The sequence below is a fragment of the Amblyomma maculatum genome, chromosome 9 (genome assembly GCF_055883805.1).
Source record: "Amblyomma maculatum isolate TAMU_Amacu chromosome 9, ASM5588380v1, whole genome shotgun sequence".
Lineage (NCBI taxonomy): Eukaryota > Metazoa > Arthropoda > Arachnida > Ixodida > Ixodidae > Amblyomma > Amblyomma maculatum.
In genome coordinates, this window is record NC_139352.1 from 25601498 (window position 1) to 25615191 (window position 13694).

Consider the following 13694-nt stretch of genomic DNA (forward strand, 5'->3'; position numbering starts at 1 on the left):
TACCGGCTGTTCAGAGTATTCGAACGTCAATTTTAGCGACAAAGCACATTGGAAAGATTTGACAGACGACGGTCATAGTGCAATTTCTGATGAGGTCATTCACAAGGTGTGAAATCAATTTTCGATAAAACTGAATTACTGGCGAGCTCCATACTTCAACCAGAGTACACGCAAATGAATTGCATTGTCGCTATATGCACGGCGCAGAGATGTGTTTGCGAGAAAGAACGTGTGGCTGTATAAATGATTTTACATAAATTTACACGCCGCGTGAGCTCCAGCTGGGCTTCCAGTTCAGTACAGTTCAGTTTAGTTTTATTTCTCATTCCCAGCATAATAGTTACTGCGCCAAGAATTTAAGTAATTCATGCATGAGCGTTTCGGACATGGTGACATTATGGCATCTTAATTTTTTTTTTTTGTTCTTCAGACCCAACTGTGTAGTAATCAGAGATGCTTAGTTTCGTCACGATTGTGTTACAGCACCAACCTAATGCAAATTGCCAGGCCCATTACAAGCCTGTTAAGCTCCCATAGCTGGGTTAATAGGCGGTGGCTCTGGCTTGGCAACTGGCAGTGAGAACGAGGAACATAGCCGCAAATGAAAGAGTAAATGCAGCTTCCCACAGCAAAGATGCAACCTTCTGTCATGTGAAAATAACATGGTGTACATTGAGCACGAACATGGCCTCCGGCTGTTGTTTTAAAACAACAATCAATCTAACAAACACAAATTCTTCGCTTGTCGCTGGAATTAAGTAGCCGTCCGAGCTTAAATTGGTAAACAGTGGTCAAAAAAGTTTTTCAGGGCCTGGAAACAGTGGTTTTAGATATATCCGCTAACTAACTCAACACGTCGTAAACTTCCTGCTCTTAGCAATAAACACTGATTGACCAGCGCCTTAATAGGCGAAGAACTTCAATATCATACAAAGAGAGACGTGAACTACATAACACTTAAGCGGGAAAACAACCCACTCCTTTTTCGCTCAGCTAGTTCTGCTGCTGCGATGGCATCACGAAACACTCTCATTACCTCTTCTTTGAGAACCAGGCATTGGTCCGGCACATCGAATATATTCCCCGTCTAATCCTCTAACCACGAGGATTGCTTCGTGAATATCAAAAATTGAAACAAATGTTCTGCTTCTGGGCAAAATATGCGCAAAAAACAGTAATCTCTAACATTATATAAGTATTTAAAAACTTCTCGAGAAGGAAACACTCAGCAAACTAAGCTAACATTTCCCTTCAGGGATTACAATGGACTGTCAGTTATTAGCTAATATTACCTTACCTGTTACCTTGGCGGTGACCGCAGGATGGTAAGGTCTCGAATTAGTCCAAATCTGAAGAATAAAATAAAACAGATTAGTACGAAAAATGTCCGTCAACGAACTGAAGATGAGAGTTCAGGATCTCGCTACACAATAGATATTCAGCTCTAACCGAGAGGGAAGACTTTAGCCTGGACACAATGAACAATAATTTCAGAGAGAGAGAGATATTGATACGTGGCAAGAAGGTTAGGTCAAGAACGCAGGAGGTAGTTAGTTCGAAACCCACCGCCGGACACCCACCGGTAAAAATGGGTACAAGCGTCCCCCGGCCTGCCGCTCGGCTTTTCTCGGGGTGTGCGTTTGGGAGAAGCCCCGTAAACCCCGCTGCGCGCCCCTCCACCTTAGTGGGCCCAAACCCAGTTTCGAACCTCGCAGCCTGCAAAGGTGGTTCAGTTCGTCTTGCAAAGGTACTTCCTTTGAGCCTCACCTGAAGTGCTCCCTTTGAGCACTTCAGCTCAAAGCAGCACTTTGAGGACTGCTGCAGCTGAGGCTCAAAGGGAGCACTTCAGGTGAGGCTCAACGGAAGTACCTTTGCAAGACAACCACCTTTGCAGGCTGCGAGGTTCGAAACTGGGTTTGGGCCCACTACGGAGGAGGGGCGCGCAGCGGGGTTTACGGAGCTCTTAGCACCAACTATCATTGCTCCAGCTTTGTCTTCCTTCCGTGTCACTCTTGTTGATCGTGGTCTTCTTTAAATCACATGGACGCAGAGCATTAACCCCCCCCCCCACACACACACACACACACAGACACGAAAAGTGCAGCCCCGATGCTCACTCACTAGGTCGAACTACTGCAGGTGTAGTACGGCTTCATTCAGGCGACATGAATGATATCGCTACGCGGCATAGCTATCGGTACGCGGCATAGCGGACTGTTGCGGCGGATGCGCAGGGATGATCTCGTTGTTCACGGAAGTGACTGAACTTAAAACACGGTTGGGTCCTGCATAGCGTGGCAAGAGCTTCTCATGCAGCCCAACTCTACGACTCTACGAGTGGGAGTCCAGAGCAAAACGAGAGAGCCCAAAGAGTAGTGAACGTCCCAGTGGCGAGAATCATGGCGGCATTTTTGAGAATTTTGGGTGCAAGCCAGTCGGCGACGAGCAATAACACGGGTGGCTTTAGCTCGAGATATGGCATAACCAGCATAAGAACTGGCATTAAAAGTGAGAGGCAGTAGACAAGCCGGTTATACCTAGTGGCACGGGCAGAGGCACATTATTTTATGTTTTTTTTTTATTGGGTTGCCTCACCATAATATATGTCGAACGAAAGGAAAGGGTCGCGGCCGTATAGAAGATAGAAGGGTGAGTAGCCCATTGTGTCGTGTCGGGAGGAATTATATGCGAACGTTACAAACGACAAAGTAATATCCCAGTCACGGCGATTATCCGAAACATGCATTCAGAACTTTACCCTCCAAGTAAAAAAAGAAAAAAGCATAAGGCAAAAATAAATTGTATACGCTTGGTTAGAAATAAAATTGCACCGCCACTTCAAAGATGGTTTGAATATATGTCAAATTAGCTTTCGTCTTCATCGTTAATTGGTAAATTTTGCCCTTAGGCAAAGTATGAAAAAAAAAATCGAAGTGAAAACCTCGCCTGCCTCAAAAGCAGCGGAATTAAAGACGGTTGCTGGCGGCCGAAGAAAAAACAATGTTTGGAGAGTAATCACAAACAAAACAGCATCTCACCCGTTGCGTGCTCCTTAGCGGTTGTCACTGATGGTATTCTGGAGGGCGTGCGAGTCTTGGATTTCCCTGGAGGCGGAGAATATATCATTTGACGAATTAGGGCTCAATAATATGCACTTATTTGCGCTATCCTAAAAAAGTCTTAAACTGCTAATATTCGAGCGATGTACTTTACGATCTCTAACCTCCCTAAATATATCTGGCATTCAAAACTGCTCAGAATGCCTGCCCGATATGAATATCCTATACATTTCATAGAGTACATTTTTTCCAAAAGCATGTAAACAATTTTCGATTGCGAATATTTATAGTGTTCAAAACACGTCCCGCAGCGATCATCAATGAAGATAACACCACGTTACGAACGATGAAAAAGCATTCTGACGTATTTTATAATAAGCAGGCAGATGGCAAATCTGGAGCGAATTCGCATAAACATCAAGCTAACTTAAAATAGTTTAAAAGAGTGCTTTGTTGGGCAAGTCGGTCAGTCATATCGGTCAGAAGTGTACACAACAAGCGCTTGTTGTGTACCCTTTTCGTCCTTGTTTTGTATGTGCGCAGTATACCTTGAAGATAGCTCAAGCTAACTGTTCACAAAGAGAAATTAGAGGGTTGCTTAGATGTCTCTTAAGAGAATGGCAAAAGCCTACCCTTCATCTCCCCTATCATTTGCGTCTCGTCGTATGTTTCTTATCGGCGTTCATTTCAGACTGCGTAACAATTGTTTTACAGGAAAGAAAAAGCGCAGTATCTGTCACACTTTCTCCGGCACGGTACACTACCACTCATGTCGCCTTGAGCTCCTCAGCGCGCGTTAGGTGTGTGGATTGCAAATTGCAGGAACGCTAGACAAGAACACAAATCATGGAATCTGACACATCTCAAGCACATATCTCGCGCACAAATCTCTAGCACAACTCTGGCACACGGGACTTTGTTCCATGAGCCCAGAAAGGCTATCGCCTTATAACAGGAGATGTTAAAAGAGCATCCCGCCCGTCTCTCACTTGCTTGTGATTGCCACTGCACGTATCAGCTCTGTATAAGATAATCAAAGATATCAAAGAAAGCTTCTGTGCTACGCTCGGCGTGATAAAGGACGAACGAGGCAGGGACCTCACTGAAGCCTCACAGGTAAAGAAGAGGTGGCGAGAATACACAGAACTGTACAAGAAGGACCCGGATGTGCAAACCCAACATAAGATTGTTGTGATCACTGATCTCGAGCCGGGCATCCTAAAGAGTGAAGGTGAATGGGCCTTAGCCAGCCTTGTTAAGTACAAAGCTAGCGGAATTGATGGCATTCCGGCTCAGTTGCTTCAAAACCTCAACCATGGCGCTGTTAACATTCTGCATACATTATGTCAGAAGATTTGGACGACCCTGCAGTGGCCACAGGATTGGAGGCAGTCAGTTTACATCCCCATTCCAAAGAAAGGCAGTGCCAAAGATTGTTCCAACTACCGCACGATCGCGCTTACTTCGCATGCTAGCAAGGTGATGTTGAAAATCCTCCAAGGTAGGCTGCGGCAGTATGTGGATCGGGAGCTTCCGGACATGCAAGCTGGGTTTCGCAAGGGGAGAGGAACTAGAAACCAGATTGCCAACCTTCGCTGGATCATGGAAAAAGCAAGAGGGTTCCAGAAACCCATCTACCTCTGCTTTATTGATTATGCGAAAGCGTTTGACTGCGTAGATCACAGTAGATTGTGGCAAGCTCTCCAAGAGATGGGAGTTCCAATTCACCTCATCTGTCTCCTCAGGAACCTGTATGAAGAGCAAGAGGCCACAGTCAGTACGGGCACGGTCTGATTGGTTCCCGATTGAGAAAGGATTGAGACAAGGCTGCATACTGTCGCCCTGCCTATGTAACCTATATGCAGAGTGCATCATGAGGAAGGCCGGTCTAGACGAGTCTTCAGCTGGAGTGAAGATTGCTGCAAAACGTATCAACAACCTTCGATACCACTTAAATGGCAGAATGTGAAGCGGAACTCAAGAGACTTCTGATGCGCGTCTAAGAAGAGGGGGAGAAGGTTGGGCTTAAAACGAACATTAAAAAGACAAAAATCACAGCGGCTTGCCCTATCAAGTCCTGGAGCATCAAGGGACAAGAAGTGGAAGCCGCGACAGATTTTCTCTTCTTGGGCTCCAAGATAACCGCAGAAGGTGTCTGCATCCCTGAAATTAGGAGACGAGTGCTTTTGGGAAAGAGCCATGGCTAGCATCGACCGCCTAGTTAAGAGCAGAGACATCAGACTGCCAACCAAGATCTGTATAACTAGTGTTATGGTTTTTCCAGTTGTGATGTTTGGATGCGAGAGTTGGACTGTAAAAAAGGCTGACCGCCGAAGAATTGATGAGAAGAGGGGAGTCGCTGGAGAAGGCTTTGATGTTGGGAAAGGTTAGGGTTACCGGAGAAGGGGTAGGAAGCGAACACGATGGTTAGATGGCATAATCGAGGCGCTGCAGATGAAGTTATGTGATGTTAGGAAAATAGTGACAGACCGTAAAGCATGGCTTGATGTGGTCCATAGTGCCACAAAGAGTCGGACACGACTGAACGACAACTGAACTGAACTGAATACAAATAATACTGAAAGTAGAAAGCTGAACTATCTTTACAGTACCTCAGCTTACCGCCGGACGCATCATTCAGAAATCATGGGCTAGTATCCAACCGGAATTATGTTGTTGTTTTTTTTATCTTCCTAATTGCAAATATTATTTCACATACAGCTACGTCGAGAAAACATCTGACGCTGTCCTCATTGTCATTGACTATTGGTTCTCCATCCAAAATATCAGCAACTCTCCCCAGGGGAAATGCTATTGCGTTCTGTTTGAAGTACGTGTATGCTACTGAAACGAAACATTTCATAAACTCACAATTCCGAACGCTGCCATATCGAAAAATAACCGTACAAAATGCTGGCTTCATTATTTAGAGCTCACTGATGAAAAACTGGCACTTACCGAAGGGTATTGTGACGCGGAGTGGCACTGAAAAGAGAATAAAAAATCTTACTCGGCAAGGAGCAATCTGCGTGCTTAAGTGGTACAAAACATCAACGGAGCACAAAAGCTTATCATTACTGGTGCACACAGGTGCCAATTCAGCGAATCGAATATTTGAACATGGCGGCAATCGAAATTATTGCCTTCATCTAATGAGGCGGCCTAGCACGTCCGTCAAGACTGACGTAATTACCATGGCCCCTTCCGTTATTCTGTAAGGTGCGCCAAGATATCTGTTCAAATTGGCTATTGAAAAACACATTATGACGCAGAATGGGTCATAAATGGTCAGTAACTCTCGGTAACTCGTTGATTCAGTAACTCTCTTCGAAGAATTTTAAAGAAAAAGTGTGGCCCGGAACGCATCTACGCAACCGAGAGGCGATCAAAAAATTCAGTGGACTACAAGATCACAAATTGTTCGACAACCCGAAATATTACACATACTGAATGAATCTTTCCAAATCAAAACATATAAATCTCAGCAAAATTTTGTAACATAAGTAAACTTTGCAATATAAAAAATATTTTCATATTCAAAAACATCTTGCTCAGGAAATTAGTTCTCGCTCGAACAGATTTCAAAACTGGAGAAGCATTTTCAGTACCAGCGCTGCTATGGGCATCGGAAGACCGAGCTGGCTGAAGAAAAAACAACGTTTGGAGGGTAATCACAAAAACAACAGCATCTCACTCGTTGCGTGCTCCTTAGTTGTAGTCCTTGGTGGTTCTCTCGAGGGCGTGAGTTTTGGATATCCTTGGACGCAGAAAATAATCATTTGGCGAATTAGGGCTCAATAATATGCACTTATCTAAGCAATCAGAAAAAAGGCTTAAACTGCTAATATTCCAGCGATGTACTCTACGATCCCCAACCTCCTTAAATATATCAGGCATTCATACGTGCTCGGCATGCCTGCCTAATACGAATATTCTATGCAATTTATACAGCACGTTTTTCTAAACACCTGGAAACAACAATAAAAAAATGTCGACTGCAAATATTTATAGTGTTCAAAACACGTCCAGCAGCAATCATCAGTGAAGTTAACACCACAATACGAACGATGAAACAGGAATTTGACATATCAATAAGCAGGTAAGCTGCAAAGCTGAAACGAAATCACATAAACATAAAGGTAACTGTTTAAAAAAAGAAATTAGAGTGTCTATTAGAAGTCTCTTAAGTTGTCGTTGTGGCTATAGGAAGAAGGAGAACAAAAGGCACGGGCCTTCTACTGGCTCTGTAGCTCAGCCCCCTCCGCTGCCTCGTGCAGACAGAAGAGAAAATAGAGAAGAAAGAAAAACAAGAGGTAAATAATGATGATGATGATGATGATGATGATGATGATGATGAAAACATTTGTTTACATTGGCTTAGATTAAGAGGAGGCTGATCGGGTGCCTAGTTCGGGACACCGTTGGTAAAAGCCGCTACACGTGATCTTTCGAATAAGGCTCGTTGTTCCTCGAGGTCCGAGCTGGACAGGGCCGCTTCCCAGCCTTCCCACGTTGGCTCATTTATTATGTCAATACTAGTATTTTGTTGCCAACCCCATACCATATGGTATAAATTTGCCTTCTGGCCATAAAATTTGCACTGCGCCGAAAAGGACTCTGGATCAATGGCGTGAAGTGTTGCTGTATTACTAAATAGCAGAGTTTGTAACCTTCGAAGGTGACGCTCTTCTGATAAACTAAGACCCTTAGCGGGCTTCGGGAATGTCTGCCTTTTAAGGCGCAAATGCTGTAATATATCTGAATATGTTGTTAACGGAGAGGGGGAGCCTAAATAAGCAATGGAGGATGTAGAAGGATTCTGGGGAGAAAAAAACTCGGGCCGAAGCATGTGCGCGCTCGTTTCCTTCAACTCCCTGGTGACCTGGTAGCCATATTAGCGAGAAAGACGCACACTGCAACAGCCGTAGTTTACCACCCAAGCGGTGGCAATGACGGCCTACAACATAAAAATTCGGTGGCAAGCTAGTCCCCGCCGCAAGTGGCGGTTACCTACCTGTCCCGCGAGTAGTTCCGTCTCTAAAGAGCAAAATTGCGAAAGCCTACACTTCATCTACTATCATTTGCTTCTCATGGTATGCCTGTTATCGGCGTTCGTTGCAGGGCTACGTATAATTGGTTTATAGGAAAGAAAAGGAGCAGTATTTGTCACACTTTCTCTGGCAAGTGTGCTTGCACCATCGCTCCTGTCGCCTGGTCTTCCTCGGCGCGCGTTCAAATGTGGGATTGCAGATGGCAGGAACGCTAGACAAGAACACATCTCGCGGAATCTCGCTTTCAAATGTGGGATTGCAGATGGCAGGAAGCTTGTCTAGACAAGAACCCATATCGCTGAATCTCGCGGAATATGAGACTGCGCACAAGTCTCTCGCAAAAATCTCGCGCACTACTCTCGCGCATAGGATTTCGTTCCATGAGCCCAGAACGGCTTTCGCCTATAAACAGGAGATACAGGAGACGTTAAAAAAGCTTCTCGCCCATCTCCCAGTTGCTTGTGGTTGCCCCTGCACGTATCAGAGCCTACTTATGTAGCTCCTGCACGGGAGGACGTTTATGGAAGGTAGCGTTTTCGGTGCGTTTATCGCCGAAAGACAACCGAAGAAGCAGAGATAGGGGAAAAGGTATAGTCGCCCACCTCTGCCTGGCAAGTGCACGTCCCCGACCTTCTCGATCCCTTAATGAGGCGGTGCGCTCGAACCTCAGGTTCTGAAAAGTTCTAGTGCAATCAAGCAGACCGGAGAGACCTGCGCCATGTCGAACATGTCACAGTGCTTGTACCATCTCTCAGCTATCCTGTCATTTCTGGAACTAATCAGCGTGGGCATTGAGAGGACCACTGACCACCCTACATTCAAAACTTCTTTTACCGTGTACGTTAGTGTGAGGCGGAGCTGTCCCACACGGATCTCTCTGAGCCTGTCGCGCTGCTCATTAAGGCCGAGGAGGCAGCGCAAGGAGTTGGAATCATGGGTAAAAAATAATCGATAATCATTCCAGGTTTACTCTCTATATCTAACCTGGACGTCGGGAGGAATCTCGTCTTAAACAAACGGCTGAAACATTTTTAGAACACTTATTAACACCGGATTTCCAACTATTAAAATCAACCTACACCTAAATGCTCCTCTCCTCCCGTTCCGTCTGCTCTTTCCAGTGTCGTCGAATAGTCTCCGCAAACTAAATTCGCCCTATTCCCTACTCTTTAATTGGCGCCGCGCCGCCAATTTAATTGGCGCCGTGCCGCCATGTCTAGCCTTGGTAGTTTTACTGCTTTTTGCTACTTCAGCATTATAGAGGTGCTGGGGCAGGTGAAAACGGACTTTTAGAGGACTTTTGCTTCAAAGTCGAGAAGGCAGTTTATTGCCGCATGCCCAGTTGCACCCTCAAAGGGCTGCCAGAGTTCAACGGGTATCTAAAGCGTGGCGAGGGGTTCCCGCTGCCATTTCTTTGGAAAGCAAGCCAATCAACGTAAGAATGTGTGTGCTTTTTTACACTGCATGCTTGGGTCTCCACAAAATTCGCACTGGCGCCAGTGTATGAGCGCCACACGCCACAGATCACTCAAGTATGACAGGTTGTGCTCACTTGGTTGTTCGGCAGGGTCCTGCTTCACAGGATCCAGCAAACGAACAGCCTTCCTCATCTGCAGCGGGTGCGCCCGAAGTGTCGGCCTGCCGCCTTCGACGTCCCCCGCGGCCTCTGCATTTTGTCGCCAGAACGAATGCACGTAGTTTTTAGAGAGCTCGAACGTGGTCTCGAGGCGTGCACGGTTTGCGACAAGAAACAAAGCTTTTATTGGGTGCGTGTGGTTGTAGGCAGCTGGAAATCACAGGCGTGAAGAGCGCGCGCGAGATGGGCACACTACGAGACAGTTCAGAGAGGGACGAATGGCAGTCGTGCTGGCTGGTTCGTCATAGAAAACGAGGAGGTTGGTTTTCCTAAACAGAGGATGAGAGAGCTTTGCTTTGTACCCTTATTGCTTTCCTGCGCGTACATCGTGCATTATATTGCAGGCTATAGGATACACCCGGTCGAAGCACTGAGCTTGTTTGCTTAAAATATCCAGATCCTGGTCAGTGGCTTTAAAGAGCGCTTCGCGCTGCGACAGTTGGTCCATAGTCAAGCTTCGACAGATGAAGCAGGTAAACCGGTGCTTTTGGGGGGCCATAATACGACTACTCATGGCATTTCAAGTTGTGAACTTGAACTTAAGTTTGAACAAGTTGAAAATGGAGGAGATGTGACTGTTACCCCTTTTATAAACACTTCTGTGTAGTTAGTGTTGCACAAAGCTTAGTTTCTTATGTTCATCGAGTGACAATGTCAGTCGTGTCTCCTACATGTTTAGTTTAGTGGGGTTTGATGGCACATAGGCTACTAAGGCCATCATGCAACAAGCGCGAGGTTTAGTCTGTTATATGCGTCTGCTGGGTCTAAAACGTTGGTCTCCCGCTGATTTGACGTGCACATTGGGACACTGACGTGCTGAGAAAGAAACGAAACTTTTACTTCCCCAAACTGCAGTTTTGCTAGGAACGACAGATCAAACGAATAAATACACACACTTCTGACAGCAGCCGTTTTCCCAACAAGTGCTGCGATGTGCGAACCTCGTTTAGCGTCAGATTTGTGAGGCTACACGCTGGGTACTACACTTTTAATAGCAATAACGGAGTAATGTAAACTACAATTTCTGATTAACAGATGAGAGCTCCTATGATTCAGAAACCATTAACTAGCTCCGAAGAGATTATAAACTCTTTCCTCTGATAAAAATTTCAGGGTGCTGTCTTTGTGCCCCACTAAATAACGGTCTCGCTACAATTGCAATATACAGCTGTAATGGAAAGAGAAGTGGAGGTATGTGGTGTTCAATGACTCCAGGTCATTGATCTTATGAAGGCAGCCGCATTGGTGGACCACGTAATAATTTAAACCAGTTGGGTATACTTAACGTGCAATGAGATAGTGCTGCACATTAGCGCTTCTCTGTTTCGCTTCTATCGAAACGTGACTGAATCGGAACTCAGTCGGAACCGAGTAGATCCGGCACTTCCCTATGAAATGCCTGTAAGGCCCCTTAGGGTAAGAGAGAATAAAAATTTGCGTAGTAATATGCGGGGTGCTATATTACTACGCCACTGTATGGGTATGCGTATCTCTTGCAGGATGGCTTCTCTGCCCCCCTTCTCTTTTCTACCCTCTCCAGGCTCACAACAGAGCATATACCTCGAGCTTCAAATTAAGATTTTTCTTCAAAACAAACTTTACTGTGAAACAGCCGTCATCATCCCCCCCCCCCACACACACACACACACAAACACAACAGAAATAACGAAAATTATGAAGGCTTACCAAAATCGGTTCGGTAGGGCTTCACAGCAAAGTGTACTGAGCAAATAAAGCCCAGTGCCCAGAAGACACGGGCAAGCCAGAACATTTCAGCTGCCGTCTGCCTCAGCGCAATCTCGAACTTTTCTCTGCAGAAAAAGACCAAAGTCAGTTTCAAAGCTTAAATGCACGGGCACTTCATAATGAGTGGCCTGAATTGACGCGGAGGTGTCACGGCGACTAATAACTATTTCGATATTTCAGATGGCCTCTCTAGTAGTCATAGGACGAAGCTGTTTCGGTAAGGCTAATAAAGCACTTGGCGAAACATACCGCGCGTCATCTACGGGGCCGTAACACTTTCTAAATGCGTGAAAAAGGGATCGTGCAAAGGGCTGTTATCCGACAGCATGACCAGTAAGTACCACAGACATTTGGCGAAAATACAGCGTCGTCTGCGCAAAGAGATAGGGGGCGCCCCACTATGACAAGCGCCACACTCTAGCCCCCCCCCCCCCCCCCCTCCCTCTCCCACAGAACCTTCACCGCGCGGAGCTTCACTCACTTCCACGCCGCACCCCCCCCCCCCCCCCCCCCCGCTTTATTCATCAGCCATTCAGGACCAACCATTTCTACCTGTCCCCACCCTCTATACTCAATCTCCGAAGGTGACAAGAAAATTAAACAAAGATCTGAATGATCGTGCTTAGACGCGGGCTGACATTTCTTAGAGAATCATGAACTGCGACATAAAATCTCGCTTTGCGCTAAATACAGACAACTAGGTCGACCATTTATTACTGGATGGGCCTGTTCGGATTAGTACTTTTTCTTCGGCGGACTCTTACGGGAAAAAGAAAAAACCACGAGCTGTAGACAACAGTGGAAATACGCTATGCTGTGATTATGTTTCATAATCTGTGAAATGTGTCAGTCGGTGCTTCACGGGCTGTGCTTACCTTTTACGGCGGGATCTGACATGGAATAAGAAACAGAATGAAGGCATCAGCTACAGGTAACAGTCAAAACTCACGTTTCATAATAAGCAAATTTTTTTACATATACCTGTGTTGACCCTAGATAGACAGGTAGTGATGAGTACGGAAGGCAGGGGTGTTAACCAGAAAGGCCTCCGGTTGGCTACCCTACACAGGGGAAAAGGGATAAGGGGATTAAAGAGGGGAAGAAAAAGAGAAAGTGGAGCACAGTCAGAGTGTCACACAAGCCGGTGGCTGTTATGCTAAACAGTGCCCTGTACACATGAAAGAAGGTCGACTGCCGTGGCCACGGACCAAGGATCTTATCCGCCGTTAAAGGGCGAGGATCTAGGCGGTGCAGCGCACAACACAGCTTATGTCTTTCACTCACAAATGCAGAGCATTCATATCAGAGATGCTCGATTGTCTCTTCACAGCCACAATTTTCACAGGAAGGGAAAAATGTACTATGTAGGTGACGTTTGCAGCGTATAGAACTGATACCTTCCTTCTTGATTAGAAAAACTGCTGCCAGCCATTCACGATTTGCCTAATCTTTTCTGCAGAAGCCTAGCAGCAAGCATGTTAGAGCAAAAAGTACTAGATTTAAAAAGCCTAGCCGCTTGGTGAATCTTAAATCGACGAAAGAGCGAAGGAGACGAACGGATCGGAACGTCTGCTGAAGCGCGTGCGTAGAAAAAATAGAATTTGTAATTTTGGCGTTGGCACATATGTATTAGCGAGGACAGAGAGCACGGTACATTGATGCGAAGTGCAACATTTCTATAGTTTGATGACCTACACGAATATCGCGTGATTTTATAGCAGACATCGGTTTTTTTTTTTTTTTTTTTTTTTTTTGCGTACCCTCAGATTCTGCGTTAACGTTAACATAACTAATGAAGGCAACATATGAACAAGATATGCACTACCTCAGGGTACATTCAGCGTGCATTTCAAAACTTAGCAATTTCGCAGTGACTACTTTCTGTTGAATTTAACCGAGGGAAAAATTCCTTGCTTGAAATTTTCCGGTTGAAGCAGCACTCCTTCACTTCCATACTCACAGCTGCTGTTAGGACCAGTAGCTGCTAAACAGGAAACGAAACAAGATTTGTCAGCACAGAACTGAGCCGGCCCCGCCGGGGTGGTGCAGTGGTAAGACGCCCGACTACTGTCCGTAATTCCCGGGTTCGAACCTGACCTCGGCGGCTGCGTTTCGATGGAGGCGAAACGAAGAGGCGTCGGTGTGCTGTACGCTGTCAGCGCTCGTTAAAGATCCCCAGGTGGTCGAAATTACTCCGTAGCC